The sequence below is a fragment of the Homarus americanus genome, unplaced genomic scaffold, assembly GCF_018991925.1.
Source record: "Homarus americanus isolate GMGI-L3 unplaced genomic scaffold, GMGI_Hamer_2.0 scaffold24057, whole genome shotgun sequence".
Lineage (NCBI taxonomy): Eukaryota > Metazoa > Arthropoda > Malacostraca > Decapoda > Nephropidae > Homarus > Homarus americanus.
Genome location: NW_024746050.1, coordinates 119053 through 140074, shown reverse-complemented (window position 1 = coordinate 140074; position 21022 = coordinate 119053). Strand labels below are relative to the sequence as shown.

Sequence of the window (21022 nt, the reverse complement as noted above, 5' to 3'; positions counted from 1 at the left end):
TATTGGCAGAAAGGCTCAAATAACCTGGGAACCCCTGTTAGGTAGTACGGTGACGATTTATTTGCTGGGAACCACTGAGAGTTTGCAAGAGGAGTGGAGGTTCTTGAGGCGAGTTCATGACGGTGTTTGCCCAGTAACCTTCAGTGGTGTTGGGGCCCGGATGGTGACGTCATGTCCAGGAACGAGTCTCCCCCCCCCATCTCTTGTTTCATTTACATCATAATCTGGTGTTTCTCAATCAGGATACTTCAGTCCTCAAATTATTCATGATTTATGATAATTAATACAGTTATTCTGTGAAAGTTGATAAGAGAATAATTAGTCTAGGCGTGTATACTGTTTTAACTTGCATTCATAAATAAGAGTAATGTCTTATGTAGTCAAAAGGTTATCAGCATAAACCTTAAATATGTACACGAGTTGTAGTCAAGCGTAACACACACGGCACTGTCTACTCTATTCCGACGATCATTACAACTGAATATTAATAATATGTTTAGTGACTCTTGATAGGATATTCAAATAACCCTTTAACTGGGTGTGAGGGGAGGGTCGGTGTAAATTAAGTTGAATAAGTTTGTATTTACTGCATCTCTCTTCATCGTTTGTGAGGATGTTAGCAGATGAAGTTTTATAGCGTCAGACAACAAAAGTTTCGCCTTAAAACTTAGGGTCAAGTTTTAAGGGGTTTTATAGGGTCAAGTTTTAAGGGGTTTTATAGGGTCAAGTTTTAAGGGGTTTTGTAGGGTCAAGTTTTAAGGGGTTTTGTAGGGTCAAGTTTTAAGGGGTTTTGTAGGGTCAAGTTTTAAGTGGGTTATAAGGTCAAGTCTTAGGAAATAGAAATGATTTTGACGAATGATAGACCTTTAAACCCTGATTTTTTTTCATGAATAGAACACGAAAAAGTTTTTGGGACCCAGATGTGTGTGTGTGTGTGTGTGTGAACTCGAGGGGGTGAGGGATGGTTGTCACTCTTAGAGGTGAATTGTTTCAGGTAAGTCTCACAGTGTTTGGCGTGAGTGTGTGTTAAGGCTCCGCTAGTCGGGTATATAACTGTGTGGTGTGTCATGACCCCAGCGAGGAGTGGCCAAGGTAACGTGAAAGGTTTACCTGCTCGTGGGTGGTGAGGTGAAATGGGTGGGGAGGTTACGAGGCGAGTGGGTGTACAGGTGCGTAGGTGGCGAGATGATTGGGTGGTGAGGCGAAGTGGGTGTGGAGTGCGTAGGAAGCGAGGGAGGTGGATGGCGAAACAAGTGGGTGGTGAGGTGGGTAAGGGTGAACCTTAAGTGGATAGGTAGGTAAGTAAGGGTAGTGAAGGTAGGTAAGGGAGGGTATGAAGGCAGGTAAGGGAGGGTAGTGGAGGCAGGTAAGGGAGGGTAGTGGAGGTGGAGGTGCAGGTGAGGAAGGCAGTGTGAGGCAGGTGGGGGAGGTGTATGAAGGCAGGTAAGGAGGCAGGTGGTGAGGCAGGTAAGGGGAGGTGTGAGAGGCAGGTATGAAGGCAGGTAAGGGAGGGTATGAAGGCAGGTAAGGGAGGGTAGTGGAGGCAGGTAAGGGAGGGTATGAAGGCAGGTAAGGGAGGGTATGAAGGCAGGCAAGCATGACGGGCGCGCGTTAGGTCTGGTTGGGTCAGGGAGGTATGGTGGAAAAACGTCGAGGAAGAAGCCGTACGTGATGTGGTTATCCTTGAAGAGTCGTGAGCTGTGTGTGTGTGATCTTTCCCTGGGCAGGTTACCTCCGTCAGGCCATGTTCCTTTAGTCGTGGGGGGATGAAGAAGGGGTCGAGGAGGTGGTGGTGGGGTGGTGGGGGTTCGCAGTATTGTACCTTGAATGCTAACTCTCTCTCTCTTCCAAGACCATTATCGGTGTTTCTTTTCTACTGAGCTTCATCACAACAACTGCCTCCTCTCTCTCAACTGTATTTTATTTCGATTTTCGTAAATGTCAGTGTTATTGTAGTTGTGGGTTTAAATTACCGATATAATTGTTTCTTTGTCAAATAGAGTTTTATACACTGCGGAGGCGGTCACGGGATGTTGTATTTGATGTTACAGGAGTGGTAGTCGTAGCTGCTGAAGCCTCGTCCAAAATTCACTAACAATAAAAAACTTATTGTAGCAGTCACCTTCACCTTACGAATAGGAGTGATACCCAAGACAGGCCCTCAGTGACACACACACACACACACTATCCTCTCTGTACCTTCCCACTTAACCACACGTCCACTCTGTCCTGCTCTGTCCATCTCCTGCACTGCCCCACCAGGACCTTGCTGAAGGAGGCGCCTCGTCCACTTCGTCAGTGGTGGCTTACTTGAGTCACCATAACATAAAAAACCTTTCGTTGATTACTGCCTGAACTTCCAGTGTGTCTGAAGACTGAAGTGCTCTCTAGATAACACTAGAGTATCAGTAATACTCATACTTGTTAGTTCCCAAAGTGTTGATGACACACTTGTTGACGTGGAGGTGATGGTGGCTGGGCGTCACCCAGAGACCGTGGGCGTCCGCGGGGTTTACCGCGATTGTAAACCTTAAGACTATCACTGTGTCAGGTCCGGGACACTGGTGGTGTCTTAGACAAAACTAAATGTCTTACAACTCATAAGGTGGTGGGAGTTGCGGCTCGCCTCTTATCCTAATAAAGACCCAACTTGTAGTTGTGGAAGTGAAGCGGTCGAGTGCGGTGGCCGCCACACTTCCTTCTTATATAAGTACAGTATATATGTGTCCACACTGTCCCTCATGGGCCCTCGTGTGTATGGGACCCACTCTCACTTTTACATAAGGGTCAAACTCCCCTATTCAGTTCTCATCTGTATACTGGTGTTTTGCCACTCCAGGGAGCACTTGCCTCCCAGCAGAAACAGGCACAAGACACTGAGGTTTTAATAATAAAGCTGTGTTGACAGTCCTGTCACCTAGCCACTGTTACCACTACAGCTCCTCTGGTTAAAGAGCTTCCCATATAAATATTTCTTGTAGTGAACACTACTGGAGTGATAATAGTAGCGATATGGTGAAGGTTGAACATTGTGATCTTAAGGTGACGTAAGCAGTAAGACGCAGTGTTGCCAGGCGGAGTGAGGTAAAGAACTGTCACCTTCTGAAGTAACATTTCACGTTTCGCTCCGAATCCGTATAGGACCTCCGCCCTCCCTGTGTGTATTGGTAGTCTGGGCGTCGTCTGGGGTGGTTCTTGTACAAAGAGAAAATCTACCGCAGAAACACCTAGGTAGTATATTAATAAAAACTCGTTCTTCATGAGTCACGGCACTTTCTACGTCTTATTTTAGCGGATAACAATAAATAATCATAATTTATGTCAGTAACTACAATATATAAATACAAACATCTTGTACATGTTCGTGAGTGACGGGCACATTGTTATGTCATGTATCCTTTATGTACAGTATATATGAACGTTGACCTGTTAAGCCTGGTCATTGTAATTCCTCCCACGACCGCGAGAGGACCAGCCACCCACCCCACATTGTTGCCAAATGCTCGGGCAGTCTTCTAATCTTGGTATTATATTCGAATAAAACCTGGCTGATATGAACATTACAAGTTAAGATAGTTATTATATTGCTCTACTACTTTAATGAAATAATTATTTAATTCTATGATATTTGAATAAGGTGGTCAGTGGCCACTCGTACCCTGGGTATGGTAACCTTTCCCAAATGTTTTCTTCTTTCCAAAACTGGTGATTTATGTGGGCATTAAACAGTGTGTATGGTGGGCAGGAGAGGGAGACCAGCACTTGGTGATTCAAACTAACATTACTCTAACAACGACAAAACGGAGTGGAGTTCCTTAATATGAAATTCTATTCTAACACTTACGTAAACTGGCTATTGAGTGCAGATGATGCAAACTATAATTACTAAATAGATAGATAGATAACTATAAATATAGATTGACAGACAATATATTATAGAAAGATAAATATGGACACTCACGAATGCTGGTGACTTGGTTTTTTCATAGAACATTTCATTTCATCTGAGAATTCACTGCCAGTAATTTTTTAACATAATATAATACTAGAATTATTGTGTTACCCAGAAAATAAGACTGAGAGATAAATAAAACGATGATACAACAAAACTTAAGATAAAGGAACACATGTACAAATCCTTCCTGGCTACTATGCGCTTAACACCTAACATAACACTTATATATTCGTAATAAATAAGTAAATAAATGAGATTAAAGGTAAATATAAAACGCAGATAAATAAATGAAGATAAATTGACAATAAATGAATGAATGTATTTAGTTTGGATCAATAGGGGAGTTGTCAAGGTGGCGACCGACTGACAGCCAAGTACACAAAAACACCCCGCGAAAAAGACTGTGTAATCCACTCCTCCCTGGAAACGAAAAGAGTGTTGGATCCTGTTGACGAGCGTCCTTGATCACCTTCCCTCAGGCCGATTCTCTTTTGTTTGTAAAAGGATCTATACTATAAAAGGTTGTGTAGCTTTGTGTTAACGTTTTTACGATAGAATACAATGTTTTTCACTACCACTGAACAGTTAAGGGGAGGGGGTGGTGGTAGTGGTGGCCGGGAGTGGTAGTGAAAAGAAGGGTGTTGGTGGTGGGAGTTAGTAGTAGTGGCAAAAAGGGGTGGTAGCGGGTAGTGGCAAAGAGAAGGGGTAGTGGTGGTGAGAGGGAATTGGGGGAGGTAGTGGTACTAGTAGGAGGTAGTTCAGGTAGGTTGTTGAACTCTTGGGCAGGGTGGTAGGTGGTGCTGGTGCCTGGGGTCACTGTGGGGTGGGCCCTGGTGGTGGTAGTTGAGGTTGATGGTGGTGGTGTCAGTGTTGGTGGTAGTGATGGTTGTGGTGTAATAATAATAATAATTAACGGTTTATTGAAGGAGCATGCCAACCAGAAGGCTGAAAATATACAGTTCCATAATTGGGGAATGGGTCTCTTGATTGACAAAGAATATACAAGTAACATAAGTGATACAAATATGATATATAATAACAATGTGTGTGTGTGTGTGTGTGTGTGTGTGTTGCAGATGGTAAGGTGCAGGAGGGATAAGATGCGTGCGCTGGGGGGTCACCATATCATAAACATTAAAAACTTTGACTCACACAATAAACAATAATAATACTGTACACATCTCCTCGTCTTGTTTGAGAAAATATCATACTTACATTTATTTATTATTTTCACTGATTGATTTAGTATGATATTAACTGTTTTTTTGGTTAGCTAGGAGAGTTCTTGCCCAAGTAGACGAGGAGGACGTGGTGTGTGTGTGGTGGTGTGTGGTAAGTATGGACAGTCCAGCCTCCAGCCAGCTTGTCTAACTGTTCATCCACACCACCACTTGCACCACCACCACCCACTCCATCACCAGCCCTTCATCTCAGTGTTTGTGGGTTAAATATTACAGTAATGGGTTGGAACTTGGGACGATGTTGGTATGGAAGAAGGTTGGTGAGAGGGAGAAGGAGGGAGGAAGGTTGATGAGAGAGAGAGGGAGAAGGAGGGAGGGAGAAGGAGGGAGGGAGGGAGGTTGATGAGAAAGAGAGGGAGAAGGAGGGAGGGAGGAAGGTTGATGAGACAGAGAGGGAGGAGGGAGGGAGGAAGGTTGATGAGACAGAGAGGGAGGAAGGTTGATGAGAGAGGTAGAGGCGAGTGTGGCCGGCAGACCCAAGAGGACTGCCTGGACGTGGAGGAATGGCAGGCGACCCTCACAGTCACACCTCTGGTATTAAGAAGCCCTCTACCTCCTACACCCTCCACTTCCTACACCCAGTACCCACTACACCCAGTACCTTCTACACCCAATGTCCACTACACCCACTATCCATGCTATGCCCTCCACCTATTACAGCCAGTATTTTCTACACTCTCCACCCCTTCACCCACCTACACCCAACTCACTGGTCATGGACGGTATAAGTTGATATCCTTTTAGAATCAGGTTTTTGCTCGTGTTTAAAGAGAGAGAGAGAGAGAGAGAGACTGGTGCGTGACGTGAGTGAACGGGTTTAGAATCATTATTAACAATAACCGTATTCAACAAACATACATTTTTATTCTGGCAGTGTGTGTGTGTGTGTGTGTGTGTGTGTGTGTGTGTGTGTGTGGTTTAACTTACGGTACATTGCTAGGCATCTGGTGGCTTAAGTACACATAACACTAGCTGCTGGTGTGCATATTCGCCAGCAGGGCAGAGGGGCGGCCAGATAAGGTTATAACGGGTCTCGCCCTTGTGTGCAGCTGGGTTTAGGGCGCTGCTGGCGGAGGTGTTGGTTCACTAGCAGCCACACGACCCGTTCTAACAGTATGTTGGTGGTGAGGTGACCCATTTATATGTCCGACCTCACAGCATTATTGTGGTGGTTGTTATGGTAGTTGTTGTGGTGGTTGTTGGTTGTGATGATGATGATGGTGGTTGTGGTGGTGGTGATTGTTGTGGTAGTATTGGTGGTGGTGGTGGTGGTAGTATTGGTGGTATTGGTGGTGGTGGTGGTGGTGGTAGTAGCCAAACCCTCGCTGCTACTAAGTCTCGCTCGCTCCCACAGTCTTACTTGAGTAAATAATTATAACTTACGATGATGAACTGTTGGAGACAATGGCCGAGTGTAGTGAAGTGTGTGTGTGTGTGTGTGACTGTGCATTGTTTTCTTCTGTTCTCTGGTGTAGATGATGTACACACACACACACACACACAGGGATCAGGTGTTTCCTCCACAGAGAAGGTTAGTTGTCGGGACACTTACAGGGAGATATTAGTAGTGTGTGTGTGTGTGTGTGTGTGTGTGCAGTCATACGCGGCTAAGCAAAAAGTTATAATTGCAAGTTTGTGAAATTTTCTTCACTTCACCTGAGGAATTTTGCGATTGAAAGGTTAATGAGAGAGAGAGAGAGAGAGAGAGAGAGAGAGAGAGAGAGAGAGAGAGAGAGAGATTCCCTAAAAAACTACCTCCACAAAACAGGTCATAATTTCCACACAGGAAAAATAATGATTAATTCTTTTATACCTGGAGACGATAACAGGTGATTATACTTTGTCTAGGTGTTGTCAAGCTGTAAGAGTGTGGGAGGAGGAGGGGGGGGCTATGGGTGAAGGTGTGAGGGTGGGAGGGTGGGCCAGGGTGTAGCGGTGTTGAAACATGTGTGTCAAGGGTCAACTTGTGTGTGTAATGGAGTCATACAGGGTGGGGGTGTAGGTGCTGTGTTGGTGATGGGGAGGTGCTGTGTTGGTGATGGGAGGTGCCAGTTGTGAAGGGAGGCTGTGTTGGTAAAGGGAGGTGCTGTGTTGGTGATGGGGAGGTGCTGTGTGTTGGTGATGGGAGGTGCTGTGTTGGTGATGGGAGGTGCTGTGTTGGTGATGGGGAGGTGCTGTGTTGGTGAAGGGAGGTGCTGTGTTGGTGATGAGGTGCTGTGTTGGTGATGGGGGAGAAAAGGTTGGTGATGGGAGGTGCTGTACAGGATGGGGAGGTGCTGTGTTATGATGGGGAGGTGCTGTGTTGGTGATGGGGAGGTGCTGTGTTGGTGATGGGGAGGTGCTGTGTTGGTGATGGGGAGGTGCTGTGTTGGTGATGGGGAGGTGCTGTGTTGGTGATGGGGAGGTGCTGTGTTGGTGATGGGGAGGTGCTAGTAGTAGTAGTGAAGATGTATAAACGCTCTATAGTAAAAGTGTAAACAGGTATAAATTACTACTACCTCATACCTGGTCCATAAGTCACGTGTGTACAGGTGTGAATAATCAACTTATCTCAGGACCTAACCTAACCTAATCCTTCAGGTAGGTTTAAGGTGTTTAATCATCAGGTGGAATAAGGTGGTGGGTGGCTAGGTAATACTAACTTTACCTTCCTTCCTCCCATTCCCTCTTCCTCTCCTCCTCCCTGTCCTTCCTCCTCCTCCCCCCTCTTCCTCCTCTCCTCCCCTTCCTCCCCCCCACCTTCCTCCCCACCTTCCTCCTCCCCACCTTCCCTCCCTCCCCACCCTCCTCTCCCCCACCTTCCTCCTCTCCCCCACCTTCCTCCTCCCCCCTCTTCCTCCACCTGTTATGATGAGAGTGAATCTTCGTGCACAAAGACGGTGAACAACACAACATTATTATCACCCAACAAAGAACAGGACGTGTGTGTGTGTGAAGGGGCGCTGCTGTAGTGATGATGATGCTGTAGTATCTGTAGGTCACGGACAGACACTCTCGTCCCTCCAGAAGCGTCCTAGTTTACCTGACAGACACACACAGACAGCCGTGAGACAGGTGTGATTAAAGGTGTTAGAGTTGACAGTAATGAGACGGTGTATAGCAGTGGGTCAAGGTGCTCACAGGGCCAGCGAGCCTCACACATACACACCTCACCTGGTGGTCGATAGTTTGTTTACCTTACCTGTAGTATTCCGGGGTAATGATGGTTGGTGGTAGTTGTGTTGATGGTGGTAGTTGTGGTGATGGTGGTAGTTGTGGTGATGGTGGTAGTTGTGGTGATGGTGGTAGTTGTGGTGATGGTGGTGCTAGTGGTGATGGTGGTAGTTGTGGTGTTAGGTGGTGATGGTGGCTAAGACACGGGAGTTGGAGGTTAACGTTAGTTGTTATTATTCCTGTGAGTCAAAGGAATTATGTCCCGTATGTTGTTTAGGCAACGGGATATCCTTATACACCTGTTGATAACGGATATTTAAACCGTTGTATCTGTTAACGGATACATTAAACCGTTGTATCTGTTAACGGATATATTAAACCGTTGTGTCTGTTAACGGATACATTAAACCGTTGTATCTGTTAACGGATACATTAAACCGTTGTATCTGTTAACGGATGTATTAAACCGTTGTACCTGTTAACGGATGTATTAAACCGTTGTACCTGTTAACGGATGTATTAAACCGTTGTACCTGTTAAGAGCCATGTGTACCCAGCCTGACATTCCAACAGTGACCTCGTGTAAATTCTGATAGTTACCTGTTAAAGGATGTTTTACCTGCCTGCCACACCTCCCCTCCCTACCTGCCTGCCACACCTCCCCCTCCCTACCTGCCTGCCACACCTCCCCCTCCCTACCTGCCTGTCATACCTTTCCTTCCTACCTCACCTGCCTGCCACACCTTCCCTTCCTACCTCACCTGCCTGCCACACCTTCCTTCCTTCCTACCGCACCTGCCTGTCACACCTCTCCTTCCCACCACCCTGCCTGCCACACCTTCCCTTCCCTACCTCCCCACCTGCCTGTCACACCTTCCCTTCCCTACCTCACCCTGCCACACCTTCCCTTCCACCTCACCTGCCTGTCACACCTCCCTTCCTACCTCACCTGCCTGCCACACCCTTCCCTTCTCACCTCACCTGCCTGTCACACCTGCTTCCCTCTCCCTACTCTCACCTGCCTGCCACACCTTCCCTTCCTACCGCACCTGTCACACCTTCCCTTCCCCACCTCACCTGCCTGCCACACCTTCCCTTCCTACCTCACCCTGCCTGTCACACCTTCCCTTCCTTCCTCACCTGCCTGCTACACCTTCCCTTCCTTCCTCACCTGCCTGTCACACCTTCCCCTTCCCACGCACCTGCCTGTCACACCTCTCCCTTCCTACCTCACCTGCCTGCCACACCTTCCTTCCTACTGCACCTGCTCGTCACACCTTCCTTCCTACCTCACCTGCCTGCCATACACCTTCCTTCCTACCTCACCTGCCTGTCACACCTTCCCCTTCCTACCTCACCTGCCTGTCACACCTTCCTTCCTCTCCTCACCTGCTCACACCTTCCCCCCTCTGAGCTCACCTGCCTGCCACACCTTCCCCCCCTCTGAGCTCACCTGCCTGCCACACCTCCCTCCACACACACACACACACCATCTTGTACACAAAGAAAATAAATGTACATGATCGTTATTTCCCCCTTAAGAACATTGATTGGTATTTCCGGGTTGTCGTCCTGTTTCTCCCTTCTCTCCTCTCCCCCCTTCACCCTCCCCCACCCTTCTCCCGCTCTCCCTCACCCACCCTTCCTCCCTTAAATGTTCCCCTTCCCTTTCACTCCCACACCTCACCATCCTCCCTCCTCTCTTCTTCTACCCCTAGAGAGAGAGAGAGAGAGAGAGAGAGAGAGAGAGAGAGAGAGAGAGAGAGATTAAAACTAACAATTAAATAAAAAAATCAGTTGTAAAGAGAGAAATAACTGTGAAGGTAAGAGAAGATGACAGTACAGGTTCCCTCAACACACACACCAAACCGTCAACTTTCTTACCTTGTCTGACAGTTTTAACCATTACTAACGACTGTGGCAGAGTAATGGTGTGGTAGTTAATGAGGTGAAGCCGTGGGTTAACTCGCTGATTACCTCCTTCATGGCCAGTTAACGGAGGAGCTCTCATGAGTTGCCAGGTAACTGAGATCTGATTGGTTAAGGGATCCCTGAGTGGGTAACTGGTTGAGCTTTCGTTAGTGGTTGGGAAGTTTAACCTCTCTTGAGATCTGATTGGTTGGGGCCTCGAAATCTGACTGGGTAACTGGCTGAGCTCTCTGATTGGTTATAAGGACCCAACTCTGAGTGGCCAGGTAACTGAGGTCTGATTGGCTAGGGACCCAAATGGTGTAAGCCTGTACGGCCTCGGTGGGTCAGGTCCTCTGTGTGGTAATTAAGACATATATCCTGGACACCGCCATGCCCACTGGAGGACAACCAACCAACCCATTTAACCAAGCAACCAACTTAACCAACTTTTTTCTGGCCTGACAACCACACACTCACCTCCCCCCCCCCCTGCCAGTGAGAGAAGCCTACCTGAGGCTCTCACTCCCAAATACAGTTGTAGGAATTGTTATTATGGACTTCTCTCCCACACACCTTTCCCAACGACACTTCAAAGAGGATCACCAGAAGATTAGACACCCTCTCCTTGTCTCACCTGAGTGTAATTAACCTAACGCTACCTGGGGAGGTTAGGTTAGGTGGTGTTAGGGTTAAAATGGTTTAACTTCAGGTGAGGTTAAGTTAGGTTAGTATAAGGGTGATTAAAGTTCAGGTGAAATAATCTGGGGTGTCTAATCTTCACGTGATCCTTCTGACTGTAAGTGATCAACCAGTATGACCCGCGTATAGGTTGTCGACCCACCAATTGTCATATCGACCCTGAACTTGACCCTGTGTTTGTTTCTCATTATCTGCAATTAACATCTGATTATGTCATGATGGGGGTTAGGGAGGGAGGGGAGAGGGATGTGTGGGGCCGTGTTAAATGTTGGCACTAGACGTTGAGTGTAGGAGGGGGGGGGGACCTCACTTTCTCGACAACAATAAACTCAGACTTACTGCTTGAGGATTGTCACCACGTACTCGGTAACTCTTGAGGACGAGCTGAAATACTTGAGAGGACGGGGGGGTGGTGGAGGGCTGGAGTAGTGAGGAGGAGGAGGATGGGCGGGGCGGGGCGGGGCAGGAAAGAGACAAGGCTGACCGTGTAGTGAAGGCAGAGTCAGATTTATGTGTTAAAGACAAATGTTTTCTGCTGAAGCTTTTGTTGTCGTCCAGAAAACATAAATCTTGTGCACGGGGAAGACCTTCTAACAATGGCGGCCCTCTCAACCTTCCACGTACCGTAAATCTTTTCAGTCTTTTGTTTAGCTTGTTTCATTACAGGTGTGTGTGTGTGTGTGTGTGTGTGTGTGTGTGTGTGTGTGCTGGGGACTCTCCTTCATTAGTTGGTCTCACTGTTTACCATTGTTCGTTTACCTGCACTGTCTAAGTACCCCTGTTGATCCAAGGTGAACTAGTTGGCTGAGTTTACTGAATATCTAGCTACAGTATCTATCCATCTGTCACCTGAAGGTTATCCCCAGCTTATTTCACCTCAAGATTAACCACCCGAACTAAAATCTAACCCAACCAACCCAACCCCCAGATAACGTTAAGGTGTTTAATCCTAAGATGAAATAAACTGTCAGAGGTGGTCTAAATCTTCAGGTGATCCGTGTGTGTATAAACTATATTACAAAACTCCTATAATTTAACTATATTTCCTGATTATATTTATTATCATTGTTATTTTTCTAATTGTCACCAGGAGTACTTTAATTATACTGACGGGGTGGTGTGTGGGGGGGGGGGATGTGTGTTAATTTATTCCACCGAGACAACTACACATTCTTCCTAGGTACTGTGTTGTATAGACCCACATTGTACCCCTGGATATCGCCGACCTCCCCACACCGTTACCTTCCCCCGGGGTCGCGTGTTTCTCAAGTCGAGGAACACACGACGGAAATGCTAAAGGTATTAATAATGTGATTCCCGGGAAGGTGAGGTACACAGGTAGACAGGTGGGGGGTGAAAAAGTAGGGCATTGGTGAGCTTAGGCGTTTTCTATGAATGAGTGGGAGGTGGGGGCGATACCAACCCCCTATTCTCTCTCTCTCTCTCACCATAACCCCCTGTCAGGACCCCCCCCCACCCCCCACGGTAAGAATGCAGGAGTAGGAGGAATTTAGCGATAAGAGTAAAAATAGAGGGAGGAGGAGGACTCAGGAGGCTACAGGAGAAGACGCAGTAGTAGGAGGAGGAGGAGGTGTTGGGTGGAGGCCATGAGGCTGGACAAGACGTGGCCGCTGACTGACCCGCATCACTCCTCCATCTTGCCGACCCACATACTGTAGATCTATTACCTACTGTCTTTATACCCCTCCTTCGCTCCCTCTCGCCTCACTCCTTCCCTCACCTCTTCCCCTCCCTCACCTCTTCCCTCGCCTCACCCCTTCCCTCGTCTCACCCCTTCCCTCACCACCTTCCCTCGCCTCACCCCCTTCCCTCGCCTCACCCCTTCCCTCGCCTCACCTTCCCTCACCTCTTCTCTTCCCTCGCCTCACCCTTCCTCGCCTCACTCCTTCCCTCACCTCTTCCCCTCCCTCACCTCTTCCCTCGCCTCACCCCTTCCCTCGTCTCACCCCTTCCCTCACCTCTTCCCTTCATATCCATTACCTATTCTCTTTGTACGTCTCCATCTTCCCCCTCACTCCTTCCCTTACCTCTCATCCCCTCCCTTTACCTCCCCCTTTAACCCTCACCCACGTCTCCAAACCTCCCCCTCTTCTCAACTCTCCCACTACTCTCTGTTTTTCACGTGTGTGTGTGTGTGTGTGTGTGTGTGTGTGTGTGTGTGTGTGAGAGAGATAACAACAAGGACGTCAGGTGATGTTTGATTATATTATACATGTATAATGTGTGTGTGTACAGGTGAAGGTGTCACAAGATGGTTTGGCCAGAATGGGTAGTGTATGTGTGGCCAGGTGGACGGTGTATGTGTGGCCAGGTGGAGTGTATGAGTGGCCAGGTGGACGGTGTATGTATGGCCAGGTGGACGGTGTATGTGTGGCCAGGTGGACAGTATGTGTGGCTAGGTAAGGTGTTTCACAACATGGTGTGGCCAGGTGGACAGTCACACACACTTATCCTCACCTCTCCCTTACACCTCATCTCCATATACCTGATACCGCCTCATACCTGACTTTTTAACTCACCTGAGATAGGAATGTATACCTTGATAGTTTTTCTTTCTTCTGTAAATGTCAAGACAGATTATCCCCTCAGAGCACGCAGCCTTCGCGCATTCCTCTGAATTTTAACGTAGAATACACTCTTTCTCTGGAGGGATCTGTCATTCTTTGGTTTGGTTAGGTTAGTTTTCGTTATGTTAGGTTAGGTTAGGTTAGTTTTCGTTATGTTAGGTTAGTTTTGGTTAGGTTATGTTAGTTTTGGTTAGGTTGGTTTGGTTTGGTTTAGTTAGATTAGGGTAAGTTAGGTTAAGTAAATATCTTATATACATGAAGTAGCAACTTATCGATAAAGTTGAATTACCATAAGAGTTAAACCAAAGGGTCTTAAGATGAATATATTTTACCGATATCTTCAGCCAGTAAATGTTCCAATAATATGAACTGGTGACGATAATATTACGAGAGATACATAAAACTCTTGTAAATAAACCCGAGGGAGGCTCAGCTGAAGGACGAACTAGACAAATATATTATGAAAGTTGTTAGTGTGTGTGTGTGTGTGTGTGTGTGTGTGTAGCTGTAGGTTGAAGGTCTGAGGAGTGAGAGAGGCAGGTGTAGGGAGAGGGAGGGAGAATGAAGGAAGGGAGGATTTGAAGGATGACACCAAGTTCAGAAGGAGTGTGTGTGTGTGCAAGAGAGAGAGAGAGAGAGAGAGAGAGAGAGAGAGAGAGAGAGAGAGAGATTATGTTAAGATGAAATGAGAGAGAAAAGAAACGGGAGAGCGATATAGAACGAGGCCAAGACGCAGGAGAGGTGGTGTGTGTGTTAGCTGAGGTGGCCAGAGTAAGGTGCTGTACACATAGTATCTGTCACCGACACAAATACATACATACATACATACACAAGGTACATGTCGTAATGTTCTCTCAATATGTAAGTACAAACCATGGTACAGTAGTTACCATACTCACTACACGACCAAGAAGACCTGCAGGGTTACGATTACCTGACAGGATGGGGGACTATAGGTGAGGGTGTGTGTTTCTCGGGGTCGTCTGCAGTCTTCCGGGGTAGTGAGTTGGTGGTGGTGGTTAGGTTAGGTTAGGTTCTACGTTTTAAGCCAAATTCCCTCTTATGGTCTATTTAAAACCACTCAAACCTCACGAAACAGAAACAAAACATATTAAGTTAGTGCTTTAAGTTATATGTATAGTCGTGAAGATTTGGATAAGTTGAGTCTTTCTGAAACAAGTTTAAGGTCCAGACAGGCGGGCATTCTTGGCTGGGTGCCCGGTCCTTGTGAGATTGCGTGAAGTTCTCCGCCGAACGGATGGACTTGTTTCCACTGAATATTGTTGTGGCAGGTGTAACACAGTGATTAGATGAAGGTTACCTGCTTACCGTTTTAATACTTAGATTATTAATTAAGGATTACTCTCATTAACTGAACATTGATTATCTAAATACTACAAAAAATTTAGACATCTTGATCTACCGAGTGTATATCAAGTCGTATCTACCTTGTTAACACCTGTTCACTTGTTCAGGTAAAGCGGTTCCAAACGTGTATTGAACAGGTTGGGAATTATCTATAACTTCTGGTAGTGGATTTGAGTGATAGTTCAATAGTTAGGGATAATTTCTTCTATATATTCTGCAGCAGTCATGAGAGTTGATGGCGACTCTCTCTCTCTCTCTCTCTGCGGGTCATGGCTAAAGTGTGATGACCTCTTCTCCGTCACTCTGAGTCATCATACTGGAGAGAGAGTCATCACACACACACACACACACACACACACACACACACACACACACACATGCCTTAGATCACTGGGAAAAAACCACATTAAGAATTCTGTGTTGTAAGAGAGTGTATTGACCAAGAAGTAAAATATGTAACGCAGTAAATGACAATGATGGTGAGCTATTACGGTGAAAACAACCTTGTGGATATAGAACATAGAGGTCACAACACATCAGAACACACCATCAGAGGTCAGAACACACCATCAGAGGTCAGAACACATCAAAACACACCATCAGAGGTCAGAACACACCACAACATCAAGACACACCAAAGACTGAATTTGTAAAATCAAGAGTGGGAATGTAAGACCTGTATAACTTCTTAACACACACACACACACACACACACACACACACACACCGTAATAAAGTCAAGGTATTACCAGTGACATTAACTAAACTTTCTCCTCCTCACCCTCCCCCCTCTCCCTCCTCACCCCCTCTCTCACCCCTCTCCCCTTCCCTCTCCATCACCCCTCACCCACCCCCCTCATGTGTAATAACAAGTGCGTACCCCCGAGAAAGATTAAGACGAGGGGGGAGGGGCAGTGGTAGTAGTCCACGATGGGTGATCTATGATGACGATGATGATGATGATGATGATGACGATGATGATGATGATGACGATGGATGATGATGATGATGATGATGATGATGATGACGATGATGACGATGATGACGATGATGACGATGATGATGATTTTGGTTGTTATTGAAGAAAGTTTATGAGTAAGAGGAAGTACTTTATTGAAGGCTGTGTGGATGTTGAGACTGTAGAGAATTGTTGTTATTGTTTCACATTGTTATTATTATTATTATTATTGTTATTGTTATTGTTTTATTGTTGTAGCATATTGTTGTTGTATTATTGTTGTTGTTGTTGTTGTTGTTGTTGTAGATGAGGTGGGGGTTAGTCAGAGGGCGGGGGTAGTGATGATCTGGGTATAGTTAGAGGGAGGTGGGTGAAAGTGACGGAGGAGGGGGTGCAAATCAGACAGACAGACACTGATACTTTCACTTAACTTGGTATGCATGTAAGGCTGAGTCTTCTCATCTCTCTCTCTCTCTCTCTCTCTCTCTCATCTGCTCCAATTTCCTCATTCTGCACATTTTGGTTGCTGGTAGTAGTGATGGTATTAGTTGTGGTGGTAGTGGTAATGGTGGTTAGGGGTGGTGGAGTGGTGGTAGTGGTCAAGTGTACTGGTGGTGGTGGTGGAGCAACTTTCACTGAGCTTTCACTAATGGGGGCGTTCGTCTGCCCTTCACCACCACCCACCCTCTCTCCTACTCCTCCTTCTATTCCCCCTCCCTTTCCTCTTCGTCCTCCTCTTTATTCTTCCTCCCCCTCCCTCTCTCCCCCTACCTCTTCTTCCTCTCCTCTCAGGTGTGGTTACTATCGCCCAGGTGTTCCGTGGTTGAACTGTACCTTACCTAGCGTTTGTCTCACCTGCCCTCTACCACCCCACCCCTTGCCCCTACCACTTCCCCTGCCTCTGCCTCCTGCCCCTTCCCCTACCCACTTCCCCCCTGCCCCCACCTCCTTCCCCATGCCCCCTTCCTGCCCTTGCCCCTTCCCCTGCCCCCCTTCCTCCCCCTGTGTCACCTGAGATCTGACACAGTTACACAAACCATAAATAGTTTCAACCACTGGTCAACACATCGCTAACGAGAGACAACAACAACATTTATTCATTTCCTTCTTCTTTCATTCATTCATCTTTAATTGTGGTGTTTCCTTCTTCTATCTCTGTGTTATTCTTTCGTTTTATATATCGTTGTTTATCAGTCTCCCTGTCTTCTCCTGTTTGCTATATTTTATCTTTTGTTTTCTTGCTCTTTCTTCCTTTCACTTCTCCTGCTTTCACTTTCCTCCCCCCCCCTCTCTGTCTCTCTCCTCCTTCCAGTTTTAGTTTTAATTTTCATCTCTCGTGTGTGTGTGTGTGTGTGTGTGTGTGTGTGTGTGTGTGTGTGTGTGTGTGTGTGTGTGTGTGTGTGTGCACCTTCCTTCACGTCCCTCTCTCTCTCCATCTTCAGCTTCTCACCTCTCCTTACCTCCCCTGACCCCACCCACCCCTCACCCTCACCCACCCCCCACCCTCACCTCACCCCTCACCCTCAACCCCCCCCTCACCCCTCCACCCCTCAACCCTCACCCCTCACCTACCCCTCACCCCTCACCTACCCCTCAACCCTCACCCCTCACCTCCCAGTCACTTGCATTATCAGGAGGAGCTTTCACTTGATGACGTCACTGATCGGAGGCAAGGGGGGGGGGTCATGCCAATGTTATGGGAAGTTGCAGTAGTTAGAGGTCTCACGAGAACCACCTCTTCTTCCTCCCTTTAATGTTACCTCACCTTCCCTACTGCCATTCTTGCTCTCCTTGTGCCTCTTCCTCTTCCTCCAGCCTTACTTCCCCTTCCTCTCCCCCACCCATTCCTCTCCTCCACCACTTCTACTTCTCCTCCCCTTCCTTCCTCTCCTCCTCCACCACTTCTACTTCTCCTCCCCTTCCTTCCTCTCCTCCTCCTCCACCTAACCTTGTTCAAACACTACCCACTAAACGCCGCACTATATACTCGTCAGGGAAGGATAGTAACTCCTTTATATTTGTTTATGGTGTTAATGAATGGAGAAGTTATGAGTTATGAGAGAAGTATTGCCGCCATTAGTGTTGCTCTCGGTACTATAATAATCCTACACTGTTTATTACTTGAGAATTTAACTTTACTCTTTGCTTTGAATCAGTTTAACCACCATTTTAGTAGATACTGTTGGTGGCCGAGTGGATAGAATACTCGCTTCCCTTCCTAAGAGTCTCTGGTTCACCCAAGGTATGAAGACAGTGTCGGCCATATTGTCTCCTTGTATAGCATGATCCGGGTCACGTCTCGTGCTAAATATATCCGGGTTAGATCCATCACCTTTTGACAGAGTTATCATTATTGTGATCGACCTGACCTGAGTGATACACACACACACACACACACACACACACACACACACACACACACACTGTACTTAGACCAATCTGTGTGACCATCAGTACCTCCTGTACCACGGCTTCGTCACTCATCTCTCTAAACTTTGTGTGTTGTGGTGCCACCTATGTGTTGTGGTGCCACCTATGTGTTGTGGTGTCACCTATGTGTTGTGGTGTCACCTATGTGTAGTGGTGTCACTTATGTGTTGTGGTGCCACCTATGTGTTGTGCCACCTATGTGTTGTGCCACCTATGTGTTGTGGTGTCACCTATGTGTTGTGGTGCCGCCTATGTGTTGTGGTGCCACCTATGTGTTGTGGTGTCACCTATGTGTTGTGGTGCCACCTATGTGTTGTGGTGCCACCTATGTGTTGTGGTGCCATTTGTGTTGTGCCACCTATGTGTTGTGGTGTCACCTATGTGTTGTGCCACCTATGTGTTGTGGTGTCACCTATGTGCTGTAGGTGGTTCAGGAGAGAGAGAGAGTACTGTAATGACCGTCGCAGATTAGTCATAGGCGACAGACAGACAGACAGACGCTATCACGGACCACAAGACACACAGACCACTAATTACACGGACGGCTGAGTACGTAATGCCCTGGGTACACGCTCATTCCTCATACACTCCATCTTGTTACATGCAAGAGTGTGGTGGTGGTGGTGGTTGTTGGTAGTGGTGGAGATGGTAGCGGTGAGTGGTAGTAGAGGTAGTGGCGGGTGGTAGAGGTGGTAATGATGATAGTGGTGGGTAGAGGTAGTAGTGGTGATAGTGGTAGTGATGGATGGTGGTAGGAGTGGTGTTAGTGGGTGTGGAGGGGGGGGGGGAAAGAGAGATCAGGTCTGCAGGGTTTTAAAACATATCATGTATTACTGTGACTCTTCATGCTTGTGGTTGCTTCACTTTCACTCATGAAACTCGCACCAAACTCCACGAACTGTGTATCAAGTAACCAGAGGAAGACATGGAAAGTAAAGTACTGCCAACCCTCTATATAACGGACTTTTCTTTCCACTTAACGGATTCTCTTTCCATATAATCCGTTAGATGGGGGTTTTCATATCTAATGGACCCTAGATATAACGGACTTTATTCTCATTGTCCTTTAAATAGAGGTTTTTACTGTACTGTACACCATCCCTCCTTCACATTTATACAACAAACAATCGTACACCTTTCATCTACATACACAATAACGTTACAGGTACAGGCAGTGAAACTTCTATTTGACTATACGGAGAGAAAAGTCCGTTATATCGAGGGTCCACTGGATATGAAACCCCCATCTAACGGATTATATGGAGAAGAAAGAGACAGAGAGAGAAGTCCGTTATATGGAGGTTTCACTAGTATACAGTAGATTACACTCAATTGACTCTGATGACGTCACATTATACAGAGTGGGACAAAAAGTGTATATATCTCTCTCACACTACATAACACCCTTCACTAACCCACTTAGATGTCACATTATACAGAGTGGGACAAAAAGTATATCTCACACACTACATGACTGTATCTTTGTGAATACTGTGGCGAGGAAGGGAGGTGTTATTTTTATGATGTGGATGGTCAAGTTGTTTTTGTTGTTCTCTTGTTATTATCGTTGACTTTACTTTTTCACTTAAACTTGTTTCACTTTGTTTCACTTGTCATTTATACTTCAGTTGTTTCACCTGCACTTATTTTGTTTCATTTATACTTTATTTCATTTATACTTCACTTGTTTCATTTATACTTCAGTTGTTTCATCTATACTTATTTTGTTTCATTTATATTTCAGTTGTGTCATTTATACTTCAGTTGTTTCATCAATACTTATTTTGTTACATTTATACTTTATTTAATTTATACTTCGGTTGTGTCATTTATACTTCAGTTGTTTCATCTATACTTATCTTGATCTTGTTTCATTTATACTTTATTTATTTCATTTATACTTCACTTGTGTCATTTATACTTCAGTTGTTTCATCTATGCTTATTTTGTTTGATTTATACTTTATTCATTTCATTTATACTTCACTTGTGTCATTTATGCTTCAGTTGTTTCATCTATACTTATTATGTTACATTTATACTTTATTCATTTCATTTATACTTCACTTGTGTCGTTTATACTTCGGTTGTGTCATTTATACTTCATTTGTTTCATCTATGCTTATTTTGTTTCATTTATACTTTATTTATTTCATTTATACTTCACTTGTGTCATTTATACTTCAGTTGTTTCATCTATGCTTATCTTATTTCATTTATACTTCACTGTGATGTAACTCCGTCGTGATGACTCGAGGTAAACACAGTGCCAAGCCGGGAGTCACGCCTACCCCCTCCCCAGGTCTTGTTAATTCATCTCACGCAGCCGAGTGCCCGCCTTTCACTCCCGGAGGCCAGTGGGGGTGTAAGAGGGCAGGTAGGTGTAAGAGCAAGGGTGGATAGGTGTGAGAGGACCACAGCTGCAGTTGGTACACACACACACACACGCACACACACACACGCACACATTCTCTCCCTCTCTTCAGTAATTACGTGATGGAAAGTTCACTTGTGTAATTAACGGATAAAAACATAATTAAGAAAGATTAAATACAACGAACTGCTCCTTAATTATGGGAGAAAAAGGTGCGAGGGAAAGACTTGGTTATGTGATGACTTTATGGCAGTGAGAGACAGTGGCGGTGTTAGTGGTGAGGTTAAGTTAATGATTATATGTAAATTGTGAAGAATATGTTTGAAGAGTCATTTGAGAATATGTA

General features: G+C 46.0%; 1 protein-coding gene across 2 annotated transcripts in view; it reads left to right on the top strand.

The window, feature by feature from the left end:
• Window positions 1–21022, top strand: part of LOC121878905 — a 99771-nt gene that overhangs the window by 18378 nt on the left and 60371 nt on the right. The window lies entirely within an intron of this gene.